This window comes from Callithrix jacchus, chromosome 1, assembly GCF_049354715.1.
Source record: "Callithrix jacchus isolate 240 chromosome 1, calJac240_pri, whole genome shotgun sequence".
Taxonomy (NCBI): domain Eukaryota; kingdom Metazoa; phylum Chordata; class Mammalia; order Primates; family Cebidae; genus Callithrix; species Callithrix jacchus.
The window spans coordinates 100,624,758-100,649,719 of record NC_133502.1 but is presented as its reverse complement, the minus strand read 5'-3'; the positions used below and the strand labels follow the sequence as shown (position 1 = coordinate 100,649,719).

Below are 24,962 nucleotides of genomic sequence, written 5' to 3'. Positions count from 1 at the left end.
GCAACCCTCTGGATCTGCCTTGCTCAAGGCTCACATCTGCTTTTTACCACTTATCCTGCTAACACTTTAACTATGATTCAGTCACTTTGTAACTTCCAGCCCCAACATGGTAAGTATTAGTGTCTCTTATGCAGATTGGTGAATCCCACTGACCGGCTGTGGGGCATACATCCCAGTTTACCTGGAGTGTAGGAACTCCTGCAACCAGACGCTGTCTTCACTGGAAGTTCTTTGCTACAGTTCTCTCTGCCGTGCAGGCAGAACTAAAGGACTTGCCCTGACATTGAATGTATACTTTTAGGGTAGGCATTAGGAGTTTTTAAAGAAGCACTTAATTCACAAATATTTACTGTATTCTTAATAGATGTCAGGCACTGTTTGGGTGATAAACTGTAACTGAGATGTGGCTAACAGCATAGTAGGAAAGAAAATGGATGCAGGTAGCTGTAATTAGAAAATGTTGACAATAGATCAGTCCTCTTAGTGACAAACTATAAATAAAGACACCATAGGGGAAAAAAAAGACATAATTTCTGTAAGCGGTATCACAGAGGGCTTTAGAGGAGGCAGCTTTTGGGGTATAGACTTTAGTGGGTGGATGGAATTTCTGAAGAAACTTGTCGAAGTGTGCAGTCAGATAGAAGAAATAGACTAGGCAAAGAGGGCATGAAGACAGGATGTATCTAGGTAACAACAATTGGGATAAATTTGCAGGAGCAAGGGATGCACATGGAAGAGATAATATAGATAAAATAAATTTGGAACTTTTTCCTGAAACATGTTGAGCCAGGGAGTTATGCTATCAAAGCCCTGCATGTGGATGCTTAACGGTTGATGGTGACTAGGATGTATGGGTGGTTCTCAACTAGAGGTGAGTCTTGCTTGCAACTCTGCTCAGGGATGTTTGGCAAGGTCTGAAGTCACTTTTGGTTGTCACATGTCAGTAGGGGGAGGAGGTAGAATCTAGTGGGTAGAGTCCAGGATGCTGCTGCATGTCCCATTTTGCATCTAACAACAAAGAATTATCTGGCTACAAATGTCAGTCATGCCAAGGCTGAGGAACCCTGCAGCAGATTAAAGGAGCAATTTACTGCTGAAAGGGGAAACAAGAGTTAAAATAGTATTGGGAGTGTCTAGCTGAGAGAAAGGAGGATCTCTACAGGGCAGTGGCAGTAGAGAATGGAAGTGGAGAGACAGCTGTACTGAATATTTAAAGGTAGAATTGACAAAAATTAGGTAACAAATTATTTGTAGGAGGAAGGAAAGAATAAAAAGAAAATCCAAGGCTTTGAACTGATTTTTCAGGAGAATGATTTGTCTAATCACAGAAAAAAGCAGCAAGAACAAAACCTATATATCCTTTTGGTGGGGAAAAAAATCTATATATCCTTTTGTCTAACAACATTCATGTAAAGCTGTGTTCAGATCCCTACTTTTCTACCTGCTATTTGTATGGTTTAGAAAAACGTCTTTAGTTCCATGGGGTTGTTTCCTCATTAGTAAAATAGTAATAATATAATCTCCCTTACAGATCATCATTAAATAAAATCAGGTCTTATTCATGTAGGGAGGTTCTCTGGGTGGTCTTGGACTAACCCAGATCTCCCCACTTTCTCACTCGTATTTCTCAAGAATAACTGTGTGATGTTCTGGGAATGCAGCCTTCTGAGATAGGGAAGAACTGACCTTAATAGTCAGCTCTGTTCCAGTACGCCTGTGAGACAAGAAGTCCTTCAATGCTTTAGCCCAGCAACTTACAGTGTCACGGAGTATAAAACACACATGGGCTACTTTCCAGAGAGTCTTTCAGCTGTGGTGCAAGCGGGAAATGCACAGATGAGACTTTATTCCCCTCAGGCAACTTTTCTGAGCCTTGGAGGACTGTTTTTTTATTAGTCTCTAGGTATCTGTTTTTTCCTACTGTTTACTGTAAGTAATCCATTTCATGTAATTTGTTGTATCTGTGAGTGTTTTGTCTCATATGATTCAAGTCAAGTTGGTGACCAGTGCACAGTGAATCTTTTTTACAATCTACAGAACACATTGCCAGGCACATCATTTTGCTCCGTAAATGGAGCTATTATTCTGCCCCTGCTGCTGTTATTTCTTGTTGTCTAGTCTGGAGAGATGTCAAATGCTGCTTGAGAAAAATCTTAATCACAACTCCTTTGATAAACACTGATACTCAATAAAATCAAAGCTAGTAGATGCAATGATTTGAAAGATGTTTTGGCAAAATTACTTCATTTGGATATTCTACTGCGGTTTTGGACTCAGTGAACAATATGAAAGTGGTCCCATTCATTGTATTTATGGCCTTTAAGTTAATTAAGATGTTCATTCTAACTGGAGAACTGAAGACCAGGTGGTGTTGAAAAACCTAAGACCCCACTTGCATGGCTTAAGGATAGGAGAAGATTGATTAAATTAATGTATATTAAGTACTTGCCCTATACAAACAAATTGGGAGAAACCAAGTACCCAGTGCCTTGTTTGCACTATGAATGACAAGTAATAATTTAATCACAAATATCTTGTTGTGATCAATGAGAAGCAAAAACAGACTTAAAATCACTTGAAAAGTAATTTGACTTAACTTTGTTTTTGAAAATCTAATAGATTTGAAAGTTTGTCTCTGATTTAAAGATATCACTATATTAGAATACATTGCTATATTAAAATTATTTTTATTTGAAATATGTAATATATACTATTTTGTCTTTCTAGTTGACTACTGTTATTTTTCAATGAAAATGTGCTATCATTTTCTATTCTATTATACATCCATATATTTCCGTATCTTTAAGTGGAAGAAAGCATCTCACCAAAGGAAACAGACTTATCATTCAGAGTTTCACAGGTGCCCTCTATCAAATGGGCTGGGTATAGTCAAAGTACATTCAGTAGACATGATGATTAAGGCAACATGGATTTCTGAGCATTTGGATTAGATCGCTGTTTTTCTAGTCATGAATTTGTTGCCTTCATATTAATTAATATCTTCCTCCTGCCACTATCCTCTACAATTTTATATATTTATTTGTTGTATTGTAGAGTGCCTTTATCTGAAGATTTTTTTCAAGTGCTAGACAGAAAATTAATATTTATTATAATAAAACAGAGACATTACCAAGCAGGAAAAAGACTAAAAGAAAAGAATTAGGTGGGGAAGGCTAGCACTAGGTAAAAGATTACAAAGTAGATGATAGGAAAGAATGAGTGAGAGGAAAAAAAACAGCTAAGTCATTGGTTGCAAGTTCTTATTACCTCCAAGACAGACCAAACAGGTTCTGGGGGTATTGGGGATCATTTTGCATGTCTTTTCAGTTCTGAGAGCAGTACTCCCTTTTCAGCTTCATCATCTCTTAATTTTATTGTGGGGTGTGTGTGTGTGTGTGTGTGTGTGTGTGTGTGTGTGTTTCCTTAATTCTTTATTGTTTAATTGAGCACAAAGAGTAATTACAAAGGTGTTGCTTGAAGTAGTAACTAAATTACAGTCATGCATCACTAATGACAAAAATATCTTATAAGAACCATGTTGTTAGGTGATTTCAACATTGTACAAACATCGTAGAGTGTATTTAAATAAACCTAGATGATACAGCCTGCTATATACCTAGGCTATGTGATATACATTCTGTGGCTTCTAGGCTACAAACCTGTACAGCGTATTATTGTACTGAACACTGCAGGGAGTTGTAAGACAATGGCTAAGTATTTGTGTACCTAGACTTATCTAAACATAGAAAAGGTACAGTAAAATACAGTATCATAATCCTATAGGATCACCATTGTATATGCAACCCATTGTTCACGGAAACATCATTGTATGGCATATAACTGTAGTAAGAGTCTTTTCATTCTTTCCATAGTTACATGACAATTTGTAAATAAAAAGAGATGCTTATTTTCCATTAACAATTCTTAACCACGAAACTAACATTTGTCAAGGCAGACTCTTACTTAGAACTTGGAAAATATTGTTTTCCATTTTTTCCTAAAAATCTTCTACAGAAGGTAACACATTCTCCTTGTTACAAAATATCATTTCCTTTGCAGTGCCTGTGATGCATTCAATACTGTGTCCAACGTGGCATATCACAGATATTTAATAAATATTTTTTGCATAAATACATGAATTAATTCAAAATTACATTTGTAGAGTTGCCAAGGCAATCATATCCCAATATTTTAAGCCTTCATGGGAACAACTTTTGGTTGTATACTCACATATCTGAATATCTATATATGCATATATATGCACATTTATGCATATGTATTCCTATAATTATATGCATGCACACACATATTCTGGACTTCTTTTGAAAGGTTTATGTGTGATGATACACTGTATATAAAGTGTATCTTATGTTGCTATCCATTCAAGACATGTATACCAACTGTACATATGTTGCACCATATGGCAGAACTTCAATGCCCATCTCTCAGCCTTATTCTTAGAGTCACTGAAGAGATGCCTCTTGAGATAAGACAGACTTAAAATAGGTCAGAGACTACAGATGTCAGTTTTTTTCAATGGTAAATGACATCATGAGGAAACAACTAAAACAGGGAAATATCCTTGCTTATTTAGCTAGCTTCCATATGCAGAATTCAAGCTAGTGAAGCTCCTTTTTCCTGGCATACTGCTTTTGCAAATACTGCACCTATCACTTCTTTCTTTGGTTGCTGTGACCCAAGGATTGATGCATTTAAATTTCCTACAATCACAGAATACATGAACTTGAAAGGGCCACAGAGTACTAGTTTTGGTAGCTACATAATGTTGGGCAAATCGATTGAATAAACAGTATATTTTGTCTTTGGTACAAGCAAATTTAGAGCAAAGTGTGTTTATGAATATTTTAATATCATTATTCTAGTCCATATTGCAAGAAAACCAAGCTTTAAAAAAAACCCATGCTAAGTGGCTACTCATTAATTCATTTATTAAACTAATCATCTAGCATAATATACCTCCACTGATAATGTGCTGCAGGTTTTGTGTTTAATTCCATTTTCACAACCACCTTACTATGTAGGTACTATTATTTTAATTTTATAGATGAGTAAACTTCAGCTGAAGAACATTAGTAATTTACCTAAGCTCACTCAGCTAGTAAGAGGCAGAGATGGTGTTTAATATTTTTTAATAAATAAATGAATGAAGTAATAAAGTTGCTTGAAAGCATCTTCCAGTTTATCTGGTTCTTAAGCCTAATGTCTGTCTGATACATTTTACTGACTCTCAATAAATAACTTCTCTTTCATATGCTAATAAGTAGGAGGAGAATAAAGTGTCACTTTAAAGATCTCATTATAAATTTTAAGTGCATGGCTTTTGACAGGCCCTTATCATATCATATTTAATCTCATCAAATCGTCAAAACTACCATATAAGGAAGACTTAGTATCCCCAAGTGTAGATGAGCAAAATATAACTCACTGAAGCTTCCATTGTGTCTAGGCTTGCACATCTCGGCCATGCATTTTATAATTAATAAACTAATGTTTGTTTTGTCAGCTTTTTAGTGCATGGTTCATAAATATGAACACTATCCAATAAATACCAAACATTTGCAAAAAGGGTCTACAATGGAAGAGAGATCAAAACAAATGAATACAACAAAGGAACTTAGAAGAAATGTAAGGTGAAGAAAATTTTAATAAAAAATTCTATAGATATTTCATCTATAAATACTAGGGATGCATTTACTTAGAATCTCTGTTGTATAATACTTGTCTCTGTTGTATAATACTTGTCAGCCTGTTGTATAATCCCAGGCTGTACTGCCCTGTGAGAAGGTTCTGGGAAGAATCCTGAGAAGCATAACTCTTTCCATAACAATATACTATTTTTGTGTGCTTTGTGTAAACTGGCTCTGTAAGTTTCCAACTACTTTGCCCACAAAAACATTTACATCCTCTAATTGTGATTCTTTGTATATTTTCATCTATTACTTCATATTATATTGTAACTTCCATACTTGTCGGAAGTTAGAAGATAAAGCTTTTTTTGTTTTGTTTTGTTTTGTTTTTTTTGAGACAGAATCTCGCTCTGTCACCAGGTGCCAGGCTGGAAGTACAGTGGCACAATCTCAACTCACTGCAACCTCCGCCTCCAGAGTTCAAGCAATTCTCCTGCCTCAGCCTCCTGGGTAGCTGGGACTACAGATGCACACCACTACACCCAGCTAATTTTTTTTGTATTTTTAATAGGGACAGGGTTTCACCATGTTGGCCAGGATGGTCTCGATCTCTTGACCTCATGATCTGCCTGCCTCAGCCTCCCAAAGTGCCGGGATTATAGGCTTGAGCCACCATACCTGGCCGGATGATAAAGTTTAAAAAAAAACTATCCTCAAAAATAGAACCAACATGCTCAGAGATGGGAAAAGGAAGTAAAAGGATAGGATGAATTATAGAAGTCTTGAGTAATAGGAATTCCAGAAAAGAAGTTCATATTAGAAACAAAAAATTATACCAAAAAATGCCACAAAAATGATAGCCATATGTTTTGACATTGAATCTATTGATTCTCCAATACATTGATGGAAATAAGAACAACAACAATATGCATCATCATAAAATTTCCAAACATTGGAGAAAAAGAGAAAAATCCTAAAGACTGACAGTAAGAATGAACAAGTCACATAGGAAAGATCAAGACTCAGAATAAAATCATATTTCTCAATTAGAATCAGAAGCTCAAAGAAAATATTGATGTGGTTCAAAATTCTGAGGGGAATGTTCTTTCTGACCTAGAATTCTATACCCAGTAAAAGTTTCAAAAATATGTTTGGATAAAATAAAGTCATTTGAGGTACCTCTATGGTCTCAAAAAAAATTTACCTTCAGTTCACTTTTTCTTGGTAAGTGATTGAAAGGATGATGGAAAGCAAGAAAGACATGGGATTGAGGAGACAAAAGATTCAACCTAGGAGAGAGGTATGGGGAAATGTCAGGTAATGCAAGGGAATCAAAATGTATGGGAGGAATATTTTCAAGAAAACAAAAGGGCTTGATAGATCACCTGATCTATCATGGGTCAGCAAACTACATCTCAGGCCAAATCCAGCCCTCATTCTCTCTTATTTTTGGAAGTAAAGGTTTATTGGAGCATAGCCTTGCCCAGTTATTTACATTGCTACAGTGGTAGAGTAGACTAATTTCAACAGAGACCATGTGTTTAAACAAAGCCTAAGCTGTTTACTCTCTGGCCCTCAGTAGAATAAAATCACCATCTCTGTTTTGGCTATTAAGAAAAAGCTTTACTCTCTTGGGGATATATTAATTATAAATATATGGAAAACAACAACAACAAAACAATTGTTTACTCCACAGAAAACAAAAAGTTCAACAAGAAAGGTACTATGAATACTAGTTTAAAAATTGTGGCATAGTTTTATGATGATAAAAGTGGTGTGTGGGTATGTCTTTTGGGGTGGATTTGTAAGGAAGCTGAGATCCTACTTCCACAGTAGGAAATTGAAAGATAATGCATACCATAGAAACAGATTTTTTCCTTTTTTTTAATAATAGAAAAAAATCAAGAAAATGCACTAAGAATGTTATTTTAAAATATGGAGCTAAATTTCAGAAGAAAATGCTGAAAATGTCTGTTTTTGGAAAATGAGTCAAGGGTGAGAATGGGTAGGTCGGGGAAATTTTTTAAAATGTCTTGTATTATTTGATTATATAAATCATGTACACATATTACTTTGCTAAAAACAAAAGTTAAAAATGTGACAAATATTAGAAAATCATTGAAATGCAGTGAACCTCCATTGTGAAAAATTATTTGAATCTTGGTATATAATTTATTTTAGAAACATTTGCATGGGAAGGGTCCCGCTCATAAAATAAAAATAAAGGACAGAAAGCATTGCTGAGGGCTTAAGGTGTGGATGAAATGACACATTTAAGCTGAAGAATCCCCATGTTGACAACATTCAATCCAAAAAAAGCTCCACTGTACACATGTTCTAACATATGGTAAAATTTCAATCTCTTATCTCTTGATATTAGTTCTCATCCTCAGAATCACCAAGGGACCATTTTGCAGAAGGAAGATCTACTAAAATGAGTGAGGGACTTGGTGGCTAGGAATCAATGCATTTTTTTAGTGTGGAAAAAGCATATGATTCAATACTCTGTAAACAAACCAAATACAGTTCTCATACTCTGAATATATGAGACAATTATTTAAATAACTTGTCACTTTTTATATTTTCCGAATATTGCATCTGTATTTTTTTGTGTGTCTTTCTGTATTTTTGGTTTATGCAGCCAATATTCTTGATCAGATAGCAGGATAATTCATTTTAGTTTATTTGGTTTTTAAAAATAAAAATGGCTACATTAAAGTATAAACACATTAGTCTCACCGCAGGTGAAAATTAGTCACCCTCATGTGCCATGTTTATGGTTTTTTACAGTGAGCTAGTTCAAAAGGAGATCAGATGTACAGAGCTGTGAATTTTTCTGTGTGAAAAATGTATTTGAAAAGGTGTATGTTTGTATAAACCTACACTCATATATATACATATGAACATATATACACATGCATATATATATATACACTGTTTATATACATATGTGTATATAGTTTTTAAGAAAAATATTTTAATAAATGGTTTGTTTACTGTAATATGATGCCATCCTTAATATTTCTGTAAGGAAGATAAAATGTTTAAGCAATAAGTCAATGGACAGAAACAAAATAAGAAATAAATTAGCTTTTCTTTTTCTAAGCCCTTTAGGATGTTGGTCTAATGCTGTGAACTCACTAAGTAGAAAATGAGTCTAGATTGGAGTCCCTGGAGCACTTTCAAAAGGTCAGAACAGTCCCTGGTTTCCAACAGGCCTGTGCCTGGACTTTGCTACTCTGGTAAAACGTCTCTGTAGCAAACAAACCAGCAGTTCAACCTAAAATCTGCAGAGCGAATCACAATGGTATTGACCAGAGTGAATGTTGCTTTTACTTCTTATCTTGTTCCACACTTCCAAAGGGCTCATCCAAGCATTGATTTCCAGGGATGGTTTGTGATTTGCTCCAGATAAGCTTTTTTTTTTTTTTCCTTGACAGAGTGATCCAAAAGAGAGAGCTTCACATACACATACTATGCCTGCTTTCCCAGCTTAGAGAGAGAGGGTGAGCCATTCATAAACTGGAGCAATATTCATGAACTGTGTGGAGCGCTTTGAGAGACTGTGTCTCCTGTTTACGGATGTGTACGGCAAGCTGCAAAGCACTGCCTGTCTTTTTACTCACAATCAATTGTAAAGCACAAAAAGGACTTAAGGGATTTTACGAAAGAAAAAAGAAAGACAACAGCTTTTTTTTTTCTTTCGTAAAATCCCTTAAGTCTTTTTTGTAATTTGCTATCATTGTTCAGGTGCTAAAGTGAAATAAATGTGTCATCTAATGACTGCTTGTATAAAGATGTCATGAACTAAAAAAGACTGGGAATGAAGAGTCAGGCAACATTGTAATTTTGCCTTGTCACAGGAATACTAGTTCAAAAGTGGGAGGAATGTATTTACCAATATGGCCTACATTTTCAAATGCACATTGTTTACTTAAACTTCATAGGCACATGTTCAACGAAGGGCATAAAAATAGCATTTACAAAGCTCATTGAAAGCTGGCTTTAGGAAGCCCTGCCACAGAAACAAGGACATATGAATCCTATTAGAGATCACAGTGCTTTCTGCACAAAGACAACTGATGGTTTGACTGAACTCCAAGGTAAAGAGCAGAAAACATTAAACTTGCTGGAGACTTAACTCCAAGTCCTGCTCACTACTCCAGTGTGGAAGGAGTCTTGGAGTGTTATCTGAAGCTTTGTTTACCTGGAGTACATAATTGAATATTCCAGTTCAATAACTTGTTGATTTAATTAAGCAACAGATCTGACATTTTAATTAACCATTTATTTACTGGGCATTTATAGCATGAGAATGGGCAATGGTATAGTAAATCAAAGGAGATCTCTGTCCTAATTTTTAAGTCCTTTGTTCCTCATAGCAATCAAAGCATTAAAATAGTTAACAGAAGCCAAGTGCGGTGGCTCACACCTGTAATCCGAGCACTTTGAGAAGCTGAAGTGGGCGGATCACCTGCGGTCGGGAGTTCCAGAGCAGCCTGGCCAACATAGTGAAACTCATCTCTACTAAAAATACAAAATTAGTCGATGTGCATTTTATATTTGTACTAAAAATACAAAATTACGGGGCTGGGTGTGGTGGCTCACGTCTGTAATCCCAGCACTTTGGGAGGCTGAGGTGGGTGGATCACGAAGTCAAGATATCGAGACCATCCTGGTCAACATGGTGAAACCTCGTCTCTACTAAAAATACAAAAAATTAGCTGGGCATGGTGGCACACGCCTGTAATCCCAGCTACTTGGGACACTGAGGCAGGAGAATTGCCTGAACCCAGGAGGCGGAGGTTGCCGTGAGCCGAGATCGCGCCATTGCACTCCAGCCTGGGTAACAAGAGTGAAACTCCAACTCAAAAAAAAAGAAAAATTAGCTGTATGCCTGTAATCCCAGCTACTTGGGAAGTTGAAGCAGAGAATTGCTTGAACTTGGGAGGCAGAGGTTGTGGTGAGCTGAGATCGCACAATTGCACTCCAGCCTGGGGGACAAGAGCAAAACCATCTGAAAAGAAAAAAGGAAAGAAAGAAACTCCATCTCCAAAAAAAAAAAAGTTACTCAAACAGCGATGTCCACACAGTGCATGTGTTTCACCTTAACAATGTGTGCATTTTTTAAATTTAGAAATTTAGAAGAGCAGCAAAAGATCACCTGGAAAATGAAGCCCCACATTTATGAAATGATCATAGTCTACTTTGCTAACAGGAAAGTTAGATGCAAATATCTGCCTTGAAATTCAGATTATACACAATGTGGTTTGTATGAACTAGGCATTCTTCATATTAGAGAGCCGGTGAAATTTTGAGATGAGTAGTGAGAAAATGTGTGGGCCTGGTGCCCATCCCAGGCCTGATCTAAACTCACTTCTTGAACCATTGCTCTCTGCTTTTATCTACTTTATTGCTCATGTGTCACACCCTGGACATTGTTGGAAAGGGCCATCAGCAAAGTTAATAAGATGCTTAGTCTTTCTCTGAGCAGCTACTCAGAGCACAGCACTTTCTGGCTCATTGACACCAACCTGCAACTGCATTTCTCTTGCGAACATTAGTTTTATTCTTGAGAATCCATGTAAAATAGAAAAAGCAAAGCAAAGATGTCTTATGAATACCTTCAAATGCTAGGAATTCTTACTGCTTTTGGAATGAGAATATAATCTATGTGGTATTAGGTGACTCTGCCTCACTATCTGTGCTTATTAAGTCTTTGGTGGATAAGTGGATGAATGATTCTGAGCAGATGATTCACTTTCCTTTTGGCTGTTTTCTTTTTCACTAAGACATCTCCTGTGCTGTGAAGACCAATGGCCTCATCTTGAAGCTGCCTGCTTCCCTTGGGCCTCTATCATTTAGGTATTCCATGCTCCATTTATAAGCACTATACTGGATAATTTGAAGCGCTTGTGGAAAAAAATGTCTAAATCATGATCCTGGTCACTTTTCAAGATGTTCTGAATGTGTCAGGAAAGCAAACCTCACATGACAAAGCAATTAGAAATTAGGCACTGGAATAAAGATTTATCTGGCAGTAGTATGCAGAATGGATGGAATGGTGAGCTCCAAAAAGCAGGGCAGCTAATTAGGAGGCCTAAGTTGAACAGGTTTAGTCTGGGACGGAACAAAAAGGGAATGTTTCGTTCAATCAAGCAGGTGACACTAGTAGGTGTGTTTTGTTTTGTTTTCGTTTTTGTTTTTTGGCATTTTAGACAGACGTTCTATCAAGCTTTTCTCTGCTAAAGAGGTTGGCAACCTTTCAACAGTCCCAGGGTGTAAGAAGGTGGTCCTCTCTTCTCCAGTGTTTTTATGCTTCATAGAGCTACAGAATTGTTCCATTAAATTCCTATCTCTAATCATGAAATTTGCATGCAGAAAGCACTTAGCTCATCTGGAAGGAACTCCAAGGGCTAGAGTGAGCACTTAGCAGGTTAGGCAATCATGAGCTTAAAGAATTATGTTCAGTTGCAGTAGGCCGACTTGAGTGCACTTCTAGAAGATAATTTAAACATTCAACCTTAGACTAAGATATTCCCTTCTTAAACCTTGTGCCTAGCAAGAATTCTCAGTTCTGAGGTCCCCTGCATGATCATAAGCTAAAGCACCCAACAAGTAGTGAGAGGTGGTGGAAGGAAGTGCTGAAAATGATCTTTCTTGAACATTTCAGGGACCTTGAATCAGCTCAACATGCAGCCCTTCTGGAATTTTCCTCTTAGGTTGAACACTGGGCTTACAGAGGGATTTTTGAGTCTGTTATAATGTAATTCTATTTGGGCCTTATAAACTGCTTTATTTTAAGCCTGCTTGAAAGCAGTGCAGTGCAAGCAGATTATTCATTTGCTAGCTGCACCTTGCTGAATTTCCTTTTATAAAGAGTCCCGGGTTCGCCTTCTGTGGGGTGTTTCTTTTTTCATAAACGAAAGGCAAAAGAAAAGAAATGTGACTACCTAACAATGTGAAAAGCACCCCAAGTGGATTCTGCAGATGAGCTAGAAGTGACAGGTGAACATTGTGTCTTAAAGTCACCCCAGGGGATTCTCTTTTTGATGTGAAGAAAACAGCAGGATCCATCCTTTGTGATTTAGTCTTTGACAGGCTGCTTTTCTGACAGTGGCTGCAATGTGCTAAGTGCTGGATTGGGAAAAGGATAACGTCTGAAGGGCGCCATTTGCCATTGGCAGTGGGAAGAAGTGGGTCCTAAGGAGCTGCTGAGATGAAATTTGCAAAAGATTGAAATTAGGATCATCTCTCAAGAAGCAGTCTTATATTTAACTTTGCAAACGTCAGAAGCTTTACCCTGATGATAATGTTTTCAGATTGAATGAAGAGACTGAATTATAATGTATCTCTTTGTAGATGTCATTTTAATGAAGAACTAACACACTCTCACAGACAGAAACTTTGGGGATTTAGCAATAGGACTAACACGTCTTTAGTAGGCTGGCAAACAGATAGCAGTTATTTTCCAGCTGTTTTAAGAAAAACAATCTAATTCTGCCTTTGGAGAAGTAGGGAAATAAGATCAAGATTTTTCTCCAACTGCTCAGGGAAAATCATGGTTCATACCAAGCAAATGTAAAAATGGAGTTTTACATCATTGTTAGAAGCACACACACACATATATATATGTATATAGACTATTTACCTTAACAACAAAAATTCTCAAAAGGACAGAAATGTAGACATCAAAGTGGCAATGGAAAGATAGCTGTAACTCTCATTTTTATCTAATTTCTCCTCAAGGGCAATCTAGAGATATCAGACAAATAGATTTGCTCCCTTGATTGTCTTAGGTCAAGTTTTTGAGACACAAATCCTGTTCCATTTCTTTTTTATAGCTATAGAAGCATTTTTCCTCCAGACTCAGAGTTACATTGATACCTTGAATGAATTTATTTCCCCCAGGGTGCATGGTTTATTCTTGCAAGATAGTGTACTTAGGTTCTTTCAACATAGCGATTAGCTAACTATTTTATAGGATATCTCTTTTTTACCCCATAGTTTTTCTTCGAATGGGAATCAGTGAAGTAGATGATATATTTAAGTGTGCAGCCAGCAGATGGTCAGGCTGAGATGAGAACATATGGTTGAATATATTGTTTGGTTCAATCTTCCGTTGGCACAGAAGGCATATTTGTCTTAATATTCCCCTTTAGCACCTGAGTCAAAAGGGTAAAAGATTTTCCTCAACTCTAGAAAATCTCTCTGGCCATCATTGGAAGAATTTTAACATGCCACATCTAAATAAAGATTTAAGTTGGGTATTTTTTTAAAAACAACCACTAAGTTTAGCATGAAGAGGTTTTTTTTTTTCTTCTTTTAAAAATTAATTTTATTAACATATGTTTTACATACAGTAAATGTACTAATTTTAGATATCTCATTTTCAGTGAGTTTTATACAGTCATGTAGCCACCACTAACATCATCAAGATATGGAACTGTTTTATTATCCCAAGAAGTGATCCCCTTTTCAGTCAATCTACTCCTAACAACTTTGCCTCTAATAACCTACAAAATGTTTTCTATTATTATAGTTTTGCCTTTTCTACAGTGGAATCACACCATTTGTAGTCTTTTGAATCTGGCTTCTTTCACAAAACAAAATATTTTTTTAGATCCATTCATGTTGTATGTAGTTTGTCTCTTTTTATTGCTGAGTAATTTTTTATCATGTGGATATACAACAGTTTGTTTATACTTTCATCAACTGATAGACATTTGAGTTTTTTCTAGTTTTTTCCTATAGTGAATAAAAAAACTATGAACATTCATGTACAAGTATTTGTGAATGGGAATGTGTATATATCTATAGATACACAAACATATATATACATACATACATAATTTACTTTAATGAATACCTAGGAGTGCAATTGCTGCATTGCATCACATGTCTTTCTTCTTTTTGGTTTTAAGGATTTTATAAAACAGAAGTGAAACTCATATAACACAAATTAACCATTCTAAAGTGAACAATTCAGTGGCATTGTTCAATGCGTTTACAATGCCATGCATTACAAGCGCCAACCAGTTCCAAAGTATTTCTATCATCCCAAAAGAAAACCTCATATCACTAATCAGTTATTCCTTATAACCCTTACCCCCATCCCCTAGAAACCACCAATCTGCTTTTCATCTGTATGAATCAATCTGGGTATTTCATGTAAGTGTAATTGTTTAATATATAACCGTTTGGATCTGGCTTCCTTCACTTAGAATAATGTTTTCAAATGTATCCATGTTATGGATGTATTTTATTTTAATTTTTTTAGAGATGAGGTCGCATTATGTCTCCCAGGCTGGAGTGTCGTGGCTATTGATAGGCATGATCATAGCACACTATACCCTTGAACGCTTAGGCTCAAGTGATCCTAAGCCTCCTGAGTAGCTGAGACTACAAGTGCCAGAAATAGTCTATTCTTTCTTATGGCTGAATAATATTCCATTGTATGTATATACTATAATTTGTTTATTCTCTCATGGATGAACATTTGAGTTATTTTCACCTTTTGAATATTATGAATTATGCTGCTATGAGCATTCACGTGCAAATATCTGTATCTCTGTTTTAAATTCTTTTGACCATATTCTTAAAAGTATAAATGTTGGTTATATTGCAATTTTATGTTTAAGTTTTTGAGGAAGCCCCACTGTTTTCCACAGAAGCAATGTTTGCTTCATATATTTGGGGACTGTATTGTTGGTACATGTTTATAATTTTTATGTCTTATTCATGTATTGATATTTTTACCAAATAATAGCAATTTTCTAAATATTCTCTAATAGTTTTTATTCAAAATTGGTTATGTCTGATAATATAGGCATCCCAGCACTCTTTTCATTAATACTTGCATGGAATATTTTTTTATCCTTTCGAATTCAATCTAATTTCATCTTTGGATCTAAAGTTAGTCTCTTTAGACAACATGTATTTGAATTATTTATTAAATTTATTCTGCCAGCCTCTGTCTTTTAACTGATGGGTTTAATCCATTTATGTTTAAAGTGATTACTGGTAAGGAAATACTTCTGGCATTTTGCTACTTTTCATTTTTTTTGTTCTTCAGTTATACCAATACTGCCTGGTTTTGTGTTTAATTATTCAGTGTATCATTTTCATTTCTTTCTCATTTCCTTTTCTATGTACTTCTTAGTTATTTTTTAGTGGTTACCTTGGGGATTAAAGGTAGCATCCTAAATTTATAACATTCACTGAATTGATACCAACTTTGTTACAATAGCACATAAAAACTTTGCTTCTATATAGCTCCATTTCCTCACCCTCTATGTATTTATTATCATAATTATACATTTATACATATGTGCCCATTAACATAGATATATAACTATTGTTTTATGCATATGTCCTTTAAATTATATAGGAAACAAAAAAAGAGTTACCAACCAAAAATACAATATTACTGGCTTTTATATTTACCTATGAACTTACTTTTCTGGAGTTTTTATTTCTTCATACAGCTTTAAATTACTGTCTAATGTCTTTGCATTTTAACCTGAAAGACTTTCTTTAGAATTTCAGGTAGGGCAGGTCTAACAGTAATGAACTCCATTAACTTCATATAACCAGCAAGAAATACACATTTGTTATTGTCAACCACTAAATTTTACAAATGTTTGTTAAGCATCATTGTTAAAGCAAAACCTTTTGCAGAAATTGGAAGGATGGGATACATTTCTCTGATGATTAGTGATATTGAGCATTTTAATATATTTGTTGGCTGCTTATATGTCTTCTTTGGAATCTAAAATCAAAGTTGAAATTCTAAAAAGAAGAATGGCATGTAGCCATGACAACAACCTAAAATATAGGGCACTGGCTTTGAAATGAGATAGTGAGGAAACTGTTGTAAATAACCTATAAATTTCAATCCATGGTATTTGGGGGTGAAACACTTGGTAAAACTAAACCTAATGAATTATTCTCATCATAAATAATGACCTTGTAAATATTTTGTAACAATTTTTACATAAAATCTGTTTAATCTGATATTAATATGGATACCCCTCTCTTTTTTGATTACTATTTTCATGGAATGCTTTTTCTCTATCTTTTCAATTGATTTTTCTCTTAGGACCTAAAGTGAGTCTCATCTGTGCATTAAGTACAGAAGTTTTGATGCAGATTGTTGATAGGTTGAGCTGATTATTACTAGTTTCATTTGGAGTGGTACCTCAAGAAAGGAACATAGCAAAAAACAATCAAAACTGAAAGAGAATATAGAATGATCAGTAACTCTAGAATTTAAACCTTCTTGAAGGTAAAAAAATTATTTTTTATCTTCACAGGCTGAAGATAAAATAAATATTTTGAGTTTAAAGGCTTTCTAAGACTCAGCTTCATGGTTACAACCTATATCAAGGACTCAATTTTAAGGAAACGGCCCCACAGCATACATCAAAATATGACCGTAGTTGTCACATTTTTGGTTAGAAACTCTAAATGGCTTAATATGGGACTCAGTAGATCATTATAGTTGGACAAAATGACTTCTATACTGGATACAAAGGGTATAATACCACTGGAGGAAGATATTGCCAAAGGATTTGTAAATGAGAGAAAGAGAGACATTCCATAAAAAGAATTGTAAAGTGACTTTTGACATATAGGGCTGACTGGATCAAACTCACTGCCTAAAAAAAAAATTACAAAAGTACATCACCCTGAATTTGAGAGTGAAAGAGAACATTGGGGTTCCAACTTTATGCAAGCAAGAAACAGGCTTAGGAAGCTGGTTAAGTTCTAAGAAAGTTATATTCTCTGATTATGTTTTCAGATGTGGCCAACAATGAAGAAAGAGAAGATATTATGAAGGGTAGATCAAAGAACCATGTTGAACAATGGAATGGTGAGTTACTCCTAGAAGTTGTGTCTAGGATATAATCAGGGTGAATTTACCACACTCATTGGGATTTGTGCTCTCAATTCTTTTCCAAATGAGGATTTTTACTGCAGTTAAGCTACCTCTTTTCATTTTGTGTATATGACTTGCCACATCTAGAAGCAGATGATAAGTCTCTAGATGATGAGTTGCTAAATTTTAGTCTAAAATAGATACTGTCATAAGATCCTAGACATTGATCCTGATTGAATATGAGTCTTGGAGTATCATCAATTTGTATCTAGGAGTGAAAATTGTGACAATAGGGCACACTGTGTTATATGGTTGGGGTAAGCAAACTCTAAGTCATGGAACTGGCTGGAACATAGCCATACTTTTGGTGATGCTCTTTGCTATCTGACCTTTGAGGAAAAAGTTTGAAGACCTTTGGTGTATTATACTATTTGTCAGAAAATATTTTGCTACTTCCCCTCCCCACTCAATTAATGCCATGTGAGCAGAGTGAAAATACTTCCTTGATCCCTCTTTGGGTTTGATCATGTGATTTGCTTTGGCCAGTTGAATGTGGGTGGAAGGGATAGTATACTGGTTCTAATATGAAGCTTTAAGAGGAATTGCGTATTTCTGTTCACCTCACTGGTACTTAGACCACTTACCATGACAGAAACATATACTGGATAACTGCTGGGCCCAACATGAGAAAATACATCAAATATATCTCTGCTAAATCTTAACTTGAGCTAAGCCCAGATGATCCTCACTAAACTCTGCAAAGACCAAATATACCTACAGAAAGATCTATAACAGATGAAAGAATATTTGTTTTTATAAGACACTGTTTTGTATATAATAAAAAAAATAAATATTTGGTCTTTATTGACTATTCCTGGCACAAAGCTCCTAAGATCCCTTGAACTTACCATCTTTTGTATGCTAATGATATAGCTGATGGGGGTGCCACAGATGGCTTCATAGAGGGGGCTAGCCATCAGAAAAACCTATCATGTGATTAAGGGAAAGGGCTGGAAATTAAGTTGAGTCATCAACTTCCAATGATTTACCAATCATGCCTTCATAATGACACTTCTATTAAAACTCTTGAACAATGAGATTCAGAGAGCTTATGGGTTGGTAAACACATTGATGTGTTGGGGGATGAGCCCAGAGAAGGCATAGAAGCTCTGCATCCCCCTACCCCCTCTACCTCCTGTCAATAGTCTGCCCTATGTATCATTTCCATTTAGCTTCTCCTGAGTTGTTTATTTTAAAATAAGCCAGTAATTTTAAGTAAAGCACTTTTCTAATTTTGGCAAATGGTTCTAGCAAATTGTGAAACCTGAGGAGGGATCATGGGAACCCCTGAATTTGTAGTCTTCTGGGAAAAAGTATGGGTAGCCTGAGTACCCCATTTGTGGCTGATGTTTGAAGTGGGGTCTGTCTTGTGAGACTAAGCCTTTAACCTGTGGGATCTGCATTAACCCTGGGAGTTGGTGTCAAAATGGAATTTCCAGAAAATTATTGAATACCTAGTTGATCTCAGACAATTAGTGTGGAAAAATGACACATATTTAGTGTTGGAAGGAAAAAGATCACACAATGAGTTTTGGGGAATGTTTGTTACATAGAATTATTGCAACATAAACCTGACAAATGCAAAACAAAACAATTTTCCACATAGAATTTCAAAAGAAAACTATATATTAAGACATTTCATTCACTGTAAATTTAGGCATAAATTCCCAATGTTTTTAATGTGATTTAATATACATAGATTTATGCAAGTCTAGCTGGATGATTAGTCAAAAAGGCAAACTTACAGGAGCTCCTAAAAGTTTTACCTCATTAATGCAACTAAGATTCAGTGATATAAATGTTTCATAGAAATAATGAAATAATACTTAAAACTATTTTTGTAATTTTTATCTTACAGCGACTAAATTTAAGAGCTCCTTGATCAAGACTTTTGTTTTTTAAAAGAGAAGAGACTATGAGAGCAATATATATCAACCCAGTCAAAGTTTGCTGAGTAGTGAAACAGCTTGGTAGAGAGAAGGCAAATTCCTTTTATGCCTGAGGCATAAGGCATGAACCACAATGTTTTATCAGGAACCTACTCTACTATATTATATGTTTAGTAGAGAATCACCCTAATTTCCCTTGTCTGTTATATTTTTAAGTGTTGTCCTTTTTTTTTCTAAGATATTGTAGGTTTTTATTGAATCTTAGGGGACATTTTCACAGATAACTGTTAGTCCCCAAAGCGAAATATGATAGAGGTCTGGCTTAACTGGGAAAGACCTTAACTGCAGATGACTCTGAGCTATGATTATCTAACCTCAGGTATAGAGGTTAGATAATCTTTTCGGTGACATGACCTAGAGAATCCCTTATGAAAAAAGTTCCAGAGAATTGTCTATACATAAGAATATCCTTCAAAGTCAACATTCTCAGTGGAAATAAAAATTATATTCACTGTCCAGAAATCCATGAGAAGAAACAGGAATGATGAAATCAAGTTTAGCCTTTCCAAAGAGCTCCTCAATATAAGTTTATTCAATATAGAATGGAATTTGCTATGAATTTGGTGTGGCATGGATTCCATTTAAGGCATTATAATTAATGAAGAATCAACATAGCCTATTTAAAAAGTGGCTTTAACCAAACAACTAGGGGAATATCTTAATAGCATTATGGGGCTGAAGGAGAAGAGACAAACATTTGTTGAATAGCTGAGCTAGATATTGTATACCTTTAGAGTGAAATTTCTGAGTGTTTGTTCTATGGTATAACATTGTATCTGATGTAAAAATACACTGAAATGTAAGGATTAGTGACAAGTAATAAGTGAGACTTGATCTTGGAAACACATCCTACCTAATTTAGTCCACAAATAGATGTGTTAAAAGGTCTGAATGAAGATGGTCACATCTAACTACACTTTTAGAGTTCCAAATCTTGAGTGTGCTCTATATCCAAAGGATGCTTATGGATGAATTCATGAACAAGGTTTTCCGCTCTTTGAATTCTATGGAAACCTCTTTGCTCCATCAATGAGTTCTCAGTCTAGTTTTAACAGACTGCCACTGGTTTTAAATATCTTTATTCTTCTCTTTGAAATGGTGCTATTAATGTTTCTTTGATTTGGGACAGCCACTGTGGTTCCCCTGGGGAATACATGTGGCTCCCAATGCAGGGGCTACTCTCTGGAGAAGAGCCAGGCCCTAGTTTGGCAGCTCAGATTCTTCCCAAGTATTGCTAAGTGGCATCTGCTGTGGAGCTGCTTTGTAATAGCCGCTTTTCTGAGACTTAAGAATTCATTATTTTCAAGAAGTCCGTGAGAACCAAAACCAGAACTGAAATCTGTCAGGCTCATTTTCTTCTTCAGAAATCCAGAGACCTTTGCAGACCAAACAGAACACGCCATTGTTCTTGTTTACTTGCTACTGTTCCTCTGTGTCCTCTGCTTAGTGCAGCCTGAGTCAACCGATGTCTCCACGGCAGTCTTGGAGCCATGTCCGTAGCGCCCCCTCTAGGCTGCATGCAGAGTGCCAACAATCGGCCCTCCATTCCTTGAGTAGAGGGAATTTATTTGCTCTTATTTCCGGAGGCAATCTCATATCTTTCAAAGACTCTAACGGGAAAGGCCAGAGAGGCGATTCTCCTGCTTGAGTCTTAAGGGGTTTGCTGCATATATCCTCCTGTGCACAAAAGGGAGTCCTGGGATCTTTATTTTCTGTCTCAGTGGTTTTCTCCATCTGCTGTGAGATACAGCCAGGACATCTGAAGTGAGGCCAAACCCAGCTAGTTTGGCTGATTTTAAGCAGGTGAGCTTTTACCTAAAAAACAAGTTTTAATATTATAGTTTGAAACTGGCATGCAGTCTCTATGGCTGGAGGCTACTTTATTCCTCTGACATAGATGACTGAGATGCCTTGGAACGTAAATATATGCAATAAGCCAATAATTCTGCCTGCCTTTCTGCTGCTCCTACAGGGTATCTCAGTGCTGGCAAACAGAAGGGTAATGGGAATTAGAAGGAGGGGAAAAACAGCAATGAAAATATAAATCAAAGAAAGAAGGAAATCCATTTGCTCCTTGGCAGCAGAGACAGTGCTCCACTAATCCATGCTGAGTGCAATCCAATACTCCTTTATATAATCCTGTGCCGGTGGAAGAAAATTAAAGTTTAATGCAATAACAGCTGACACAAATCACTTTTGTTGCCCAGAAGCAGATTAAAGAATAGTTAAAATCATACAAATCTAATTTCTTTTTTGTTGTTGTTGCTTTATTCTGTAACATCTTGGTGCTTTAATCCTTAGCATCAGTTTTTTATTATTAAACATATATTACCAACATAAGAAAAATTGTGGGAAAAACAGTGACAGCCAGGAAATGATTTGTGCTCAAATGGTACATGTTAAAGCTCTTTCAAAATCCATAAATTTTTCATAGGTTCATAGAGGTCCATGCCTTTAATCAATTCGTGTCAAGGGGATTTTAAAATAAGCATAAAGGTAATGGAATGCTATCAATCATAATTGGGGCTGGAAAGAACCATCTCAGCCCATCAGCTACTGCACTTGCATTTTGTGTGTGTGTGTGTGTGTGTGTGTGTGTGTGTGTGTGTGATGTACACATATATATTGTCATGGCACATTTCTGTTCTCTATATTTGATTACTGCCATCAATGGGACAATTTGAGGGCTTTATATAAAGATGGACATGAATTTAAAAATAAAACTTAATTGTGGCTGAAATTTTTTCCTTTCTTTCCCTTTTTATAATAATTACTATCTCTGTAGAAATAGTGACTTGTATCATCTGTACAATAGACTTGCTTCATCAGAAGAAAAGCGTTTTCAAATGGAAAGATTTCTCACTGTTTAACCCATTTAAAATGGCCCTCCCTGGATACAAATGCTGTAAAGGGTTTAATATTTCCCTGCCCAATCCAAAGACCCACAACCAATATCATAAAAGGAAAATTCGTTGAAGTTGCTTCATAACAAAATTTTGATGAGATAGAGAGGGTTTTACAGACATTTCTGCTGGAATTAAGTTAAATTTTTGTTTTCATTCTATGAGTTACCAGTAATACTCTCTAGGTATTTTCCGTAAAAAGTTTTGAAATAATCTCTATTCCATTTCACAGGAATTTTGTGGCTAACAGGAATTACCCATATTCAGTTCATAATGTCAGCAAAGAATTTCCAAGGAAAGTGAGTTCTGAATATATGCTTTATTTGTCCTATCAGTAGAATTTTTTTCTCCTTTTAAGCAAAATCTGAATGTGTGTGTGTGTGTGTGTGTGTGTGTGTGTGTGTGTGTGTGTGTGTTTTAATTCTTATGATGGAAAGTTTCAAACATGAAGGTATGGAGTATGGTATCACCCAACTTAATTACTGACTAATGTCCAATTTTGTTTCATCCATATTTTATCCATTCTCCCCACCCCCTGCTTATTTTGAAGCAAATCACTGTTATCATTTGTAGTACTGTATGTATTTTAGCATGTATCTCTAAAAAATTCTTTTTCAAAATATGACTACACAACTTAGAAATTGACAATTATGTCTAAATATCATTAAATTACCAGTCACCTGTTCAAGTTTCCGTGACTGTCTCATAGATGATTATTTTTAAAATGTGTTGTATCTGGTCATATCAGGATTGAAATAATTTTCCCAGTTACAATTCCTTGATAGATCTCCTAAATAGACATTGTAGTGATGTGAAGAAGCACTGCCCACATTCCCATTTATTGAATGACTTGTTGCCCAGCTACTGAGAGTTCAGCAGTCAGCTTCTAGCTCTCAGCACCCTCTGAACTGTCCCAGCTGCAGAGAGCTGCCTCACCCAAAGGTAAACCCTGGGACAGACCAAATCTAATAAATAATTGCAGGAAGGGCATAAAGTTTCAACCATTTCCGTAGTTCACCCTGGTATACTTTCATGTCATGTACACTTGAGAGCTTCCCGTGGGTCCAGCCAGGGCTTTGTGGGCCTGCCCCGCAGTTTGACTTGTCGTTGGCCAATCCTGCTTTCTTACCCTCGTTTGCAGAGTTATGGATTGCTAATCAACATCTAGCATGCCATATTCTATTTCATCATTTGTTTTCAGAGAAGCTAACTCGTGATAGATGTATTTCCAGAGATGTTTTATTGTCGTTTTATTCTAGTGAAGCAAACTATAATTCATCTGCCTATTACAAACTTATAGTCAGTTTCAAATGTAATTCCTTCAGACTTATATTAAAGTGCAGTGTATTTAATAAATGGCATAAACTTTCTGACTCAGAGCATTTTGGGGCGACTTTCTTTTGACAACTTGAATAGGAATTAAAAAAAGAAAACCATTCCTATTTGCTACTACAATGCCTGAATATATAAACTTGATATCTTCAGTAACAATGCTCATGGCAAAGACAGCATGTCATCATTCAACTGTTCCTTTCATAAGGAGAGAGAAAAGGGTCTTTTTTTTTGGTAGATTTGATACTTTATTTGCACTGGATTGGATTTGACTCTAAAAACATAGTATTATGACTAAGGACTGAGTAGTGGTAGGGTGATTATTTCAAATGTAGTAGAAGAAATGGAGCATAAGAAAATATAGTAGAAGAAATGGAACAATAGAATTTCACGAGAGCATTGTCGATACTTCAAACTTTATCTAAAATTAGGAGGATGGGATTAGGTGGATGAGAAATAACTCAGTGTTCAAAACAAGAAACAGACATTTTGCTAAGAAAGTATGGTTAGTGTTTATTGCTTTTCTTTGGTGCTGCAGGCTAGTTTGAATTTTCATAAAATGTATTAGTTTTTTTTAAACATAAAAGTATAAGGGAGAAAAGATCTTTAATTTCACCATCCAGATAATTCTTCTAGCAAACGAAGAAAAAATATGTATAAAAATCAATTATTCAGGCTGGGCGCGGTGGCTCAAGCCTGTAATCCCAGCACTTTGGGAGGCCGAGGCGGGTGGATCATGAGGTCAAGAGATCTAGACCATCTTGGTAAACATAGTGAAACCCCATCTCTACTAAAGATACAAAAAATTAGCTGGGCATGGTGGTGCGTGCCTGTAATCCCAGCTACTCAGGAGGCTGAGGCAGGAGAATTGCCTGAACCCAGGAGGTGGAGGTTGCAGTGAGCTGAGATCGTGCCATTGTACACCACCTGGGCAACAAGAGCGAAACTCCGTCTCAAAAAAAAAAAAAAATCAATTATTCAAGAGACAAAGAAGGACATTACATATTAATGAAAGTTTTGATATAGTAAGAAGGTATAATAATTATAAACATATAAACACCTAATGACAGAACATTAAACATATGAAGCAAATACTGATGACATTCAAGGGGAAATATACAGTTTTACAATAATATTTGGAGACTTCAACACCCCATTCTCAAAAATGAATAGACCAACTAGACATGAA

At 35.8% G+C, this 24,962-nt stretch overlaps 1 long non-coding RNA gene across 1 annotated transcript in view; it reads left to right on the top strand.

Annotated features, from left to right (window-relative positions):
* The window catches only part of LOC128932036 (uncharacterized), a 127,715-nt gene extending 105,963 nt beyond the window's left edge, over positions 1 to 21,752 (top strand). Inside the window, exons 4-6 of the long non-coding RNA XR_008481277.2 lie at positions 17,452 to 17,523; positions 19,448 to 21,341; positions 21,511 to 21,752. This is a non-coding gene — a long non-coding RNA (uncharacterized LOC128932036). The remainder of the gene's footprint in view (positions 1 to 17,451; positions 17,524 to 19,447; positions 21,342 to 21,510) is intronic.
* The last annotated feature ends 3,210 nt before the right edge of the window (positions 21,753 to 24,962 follow it).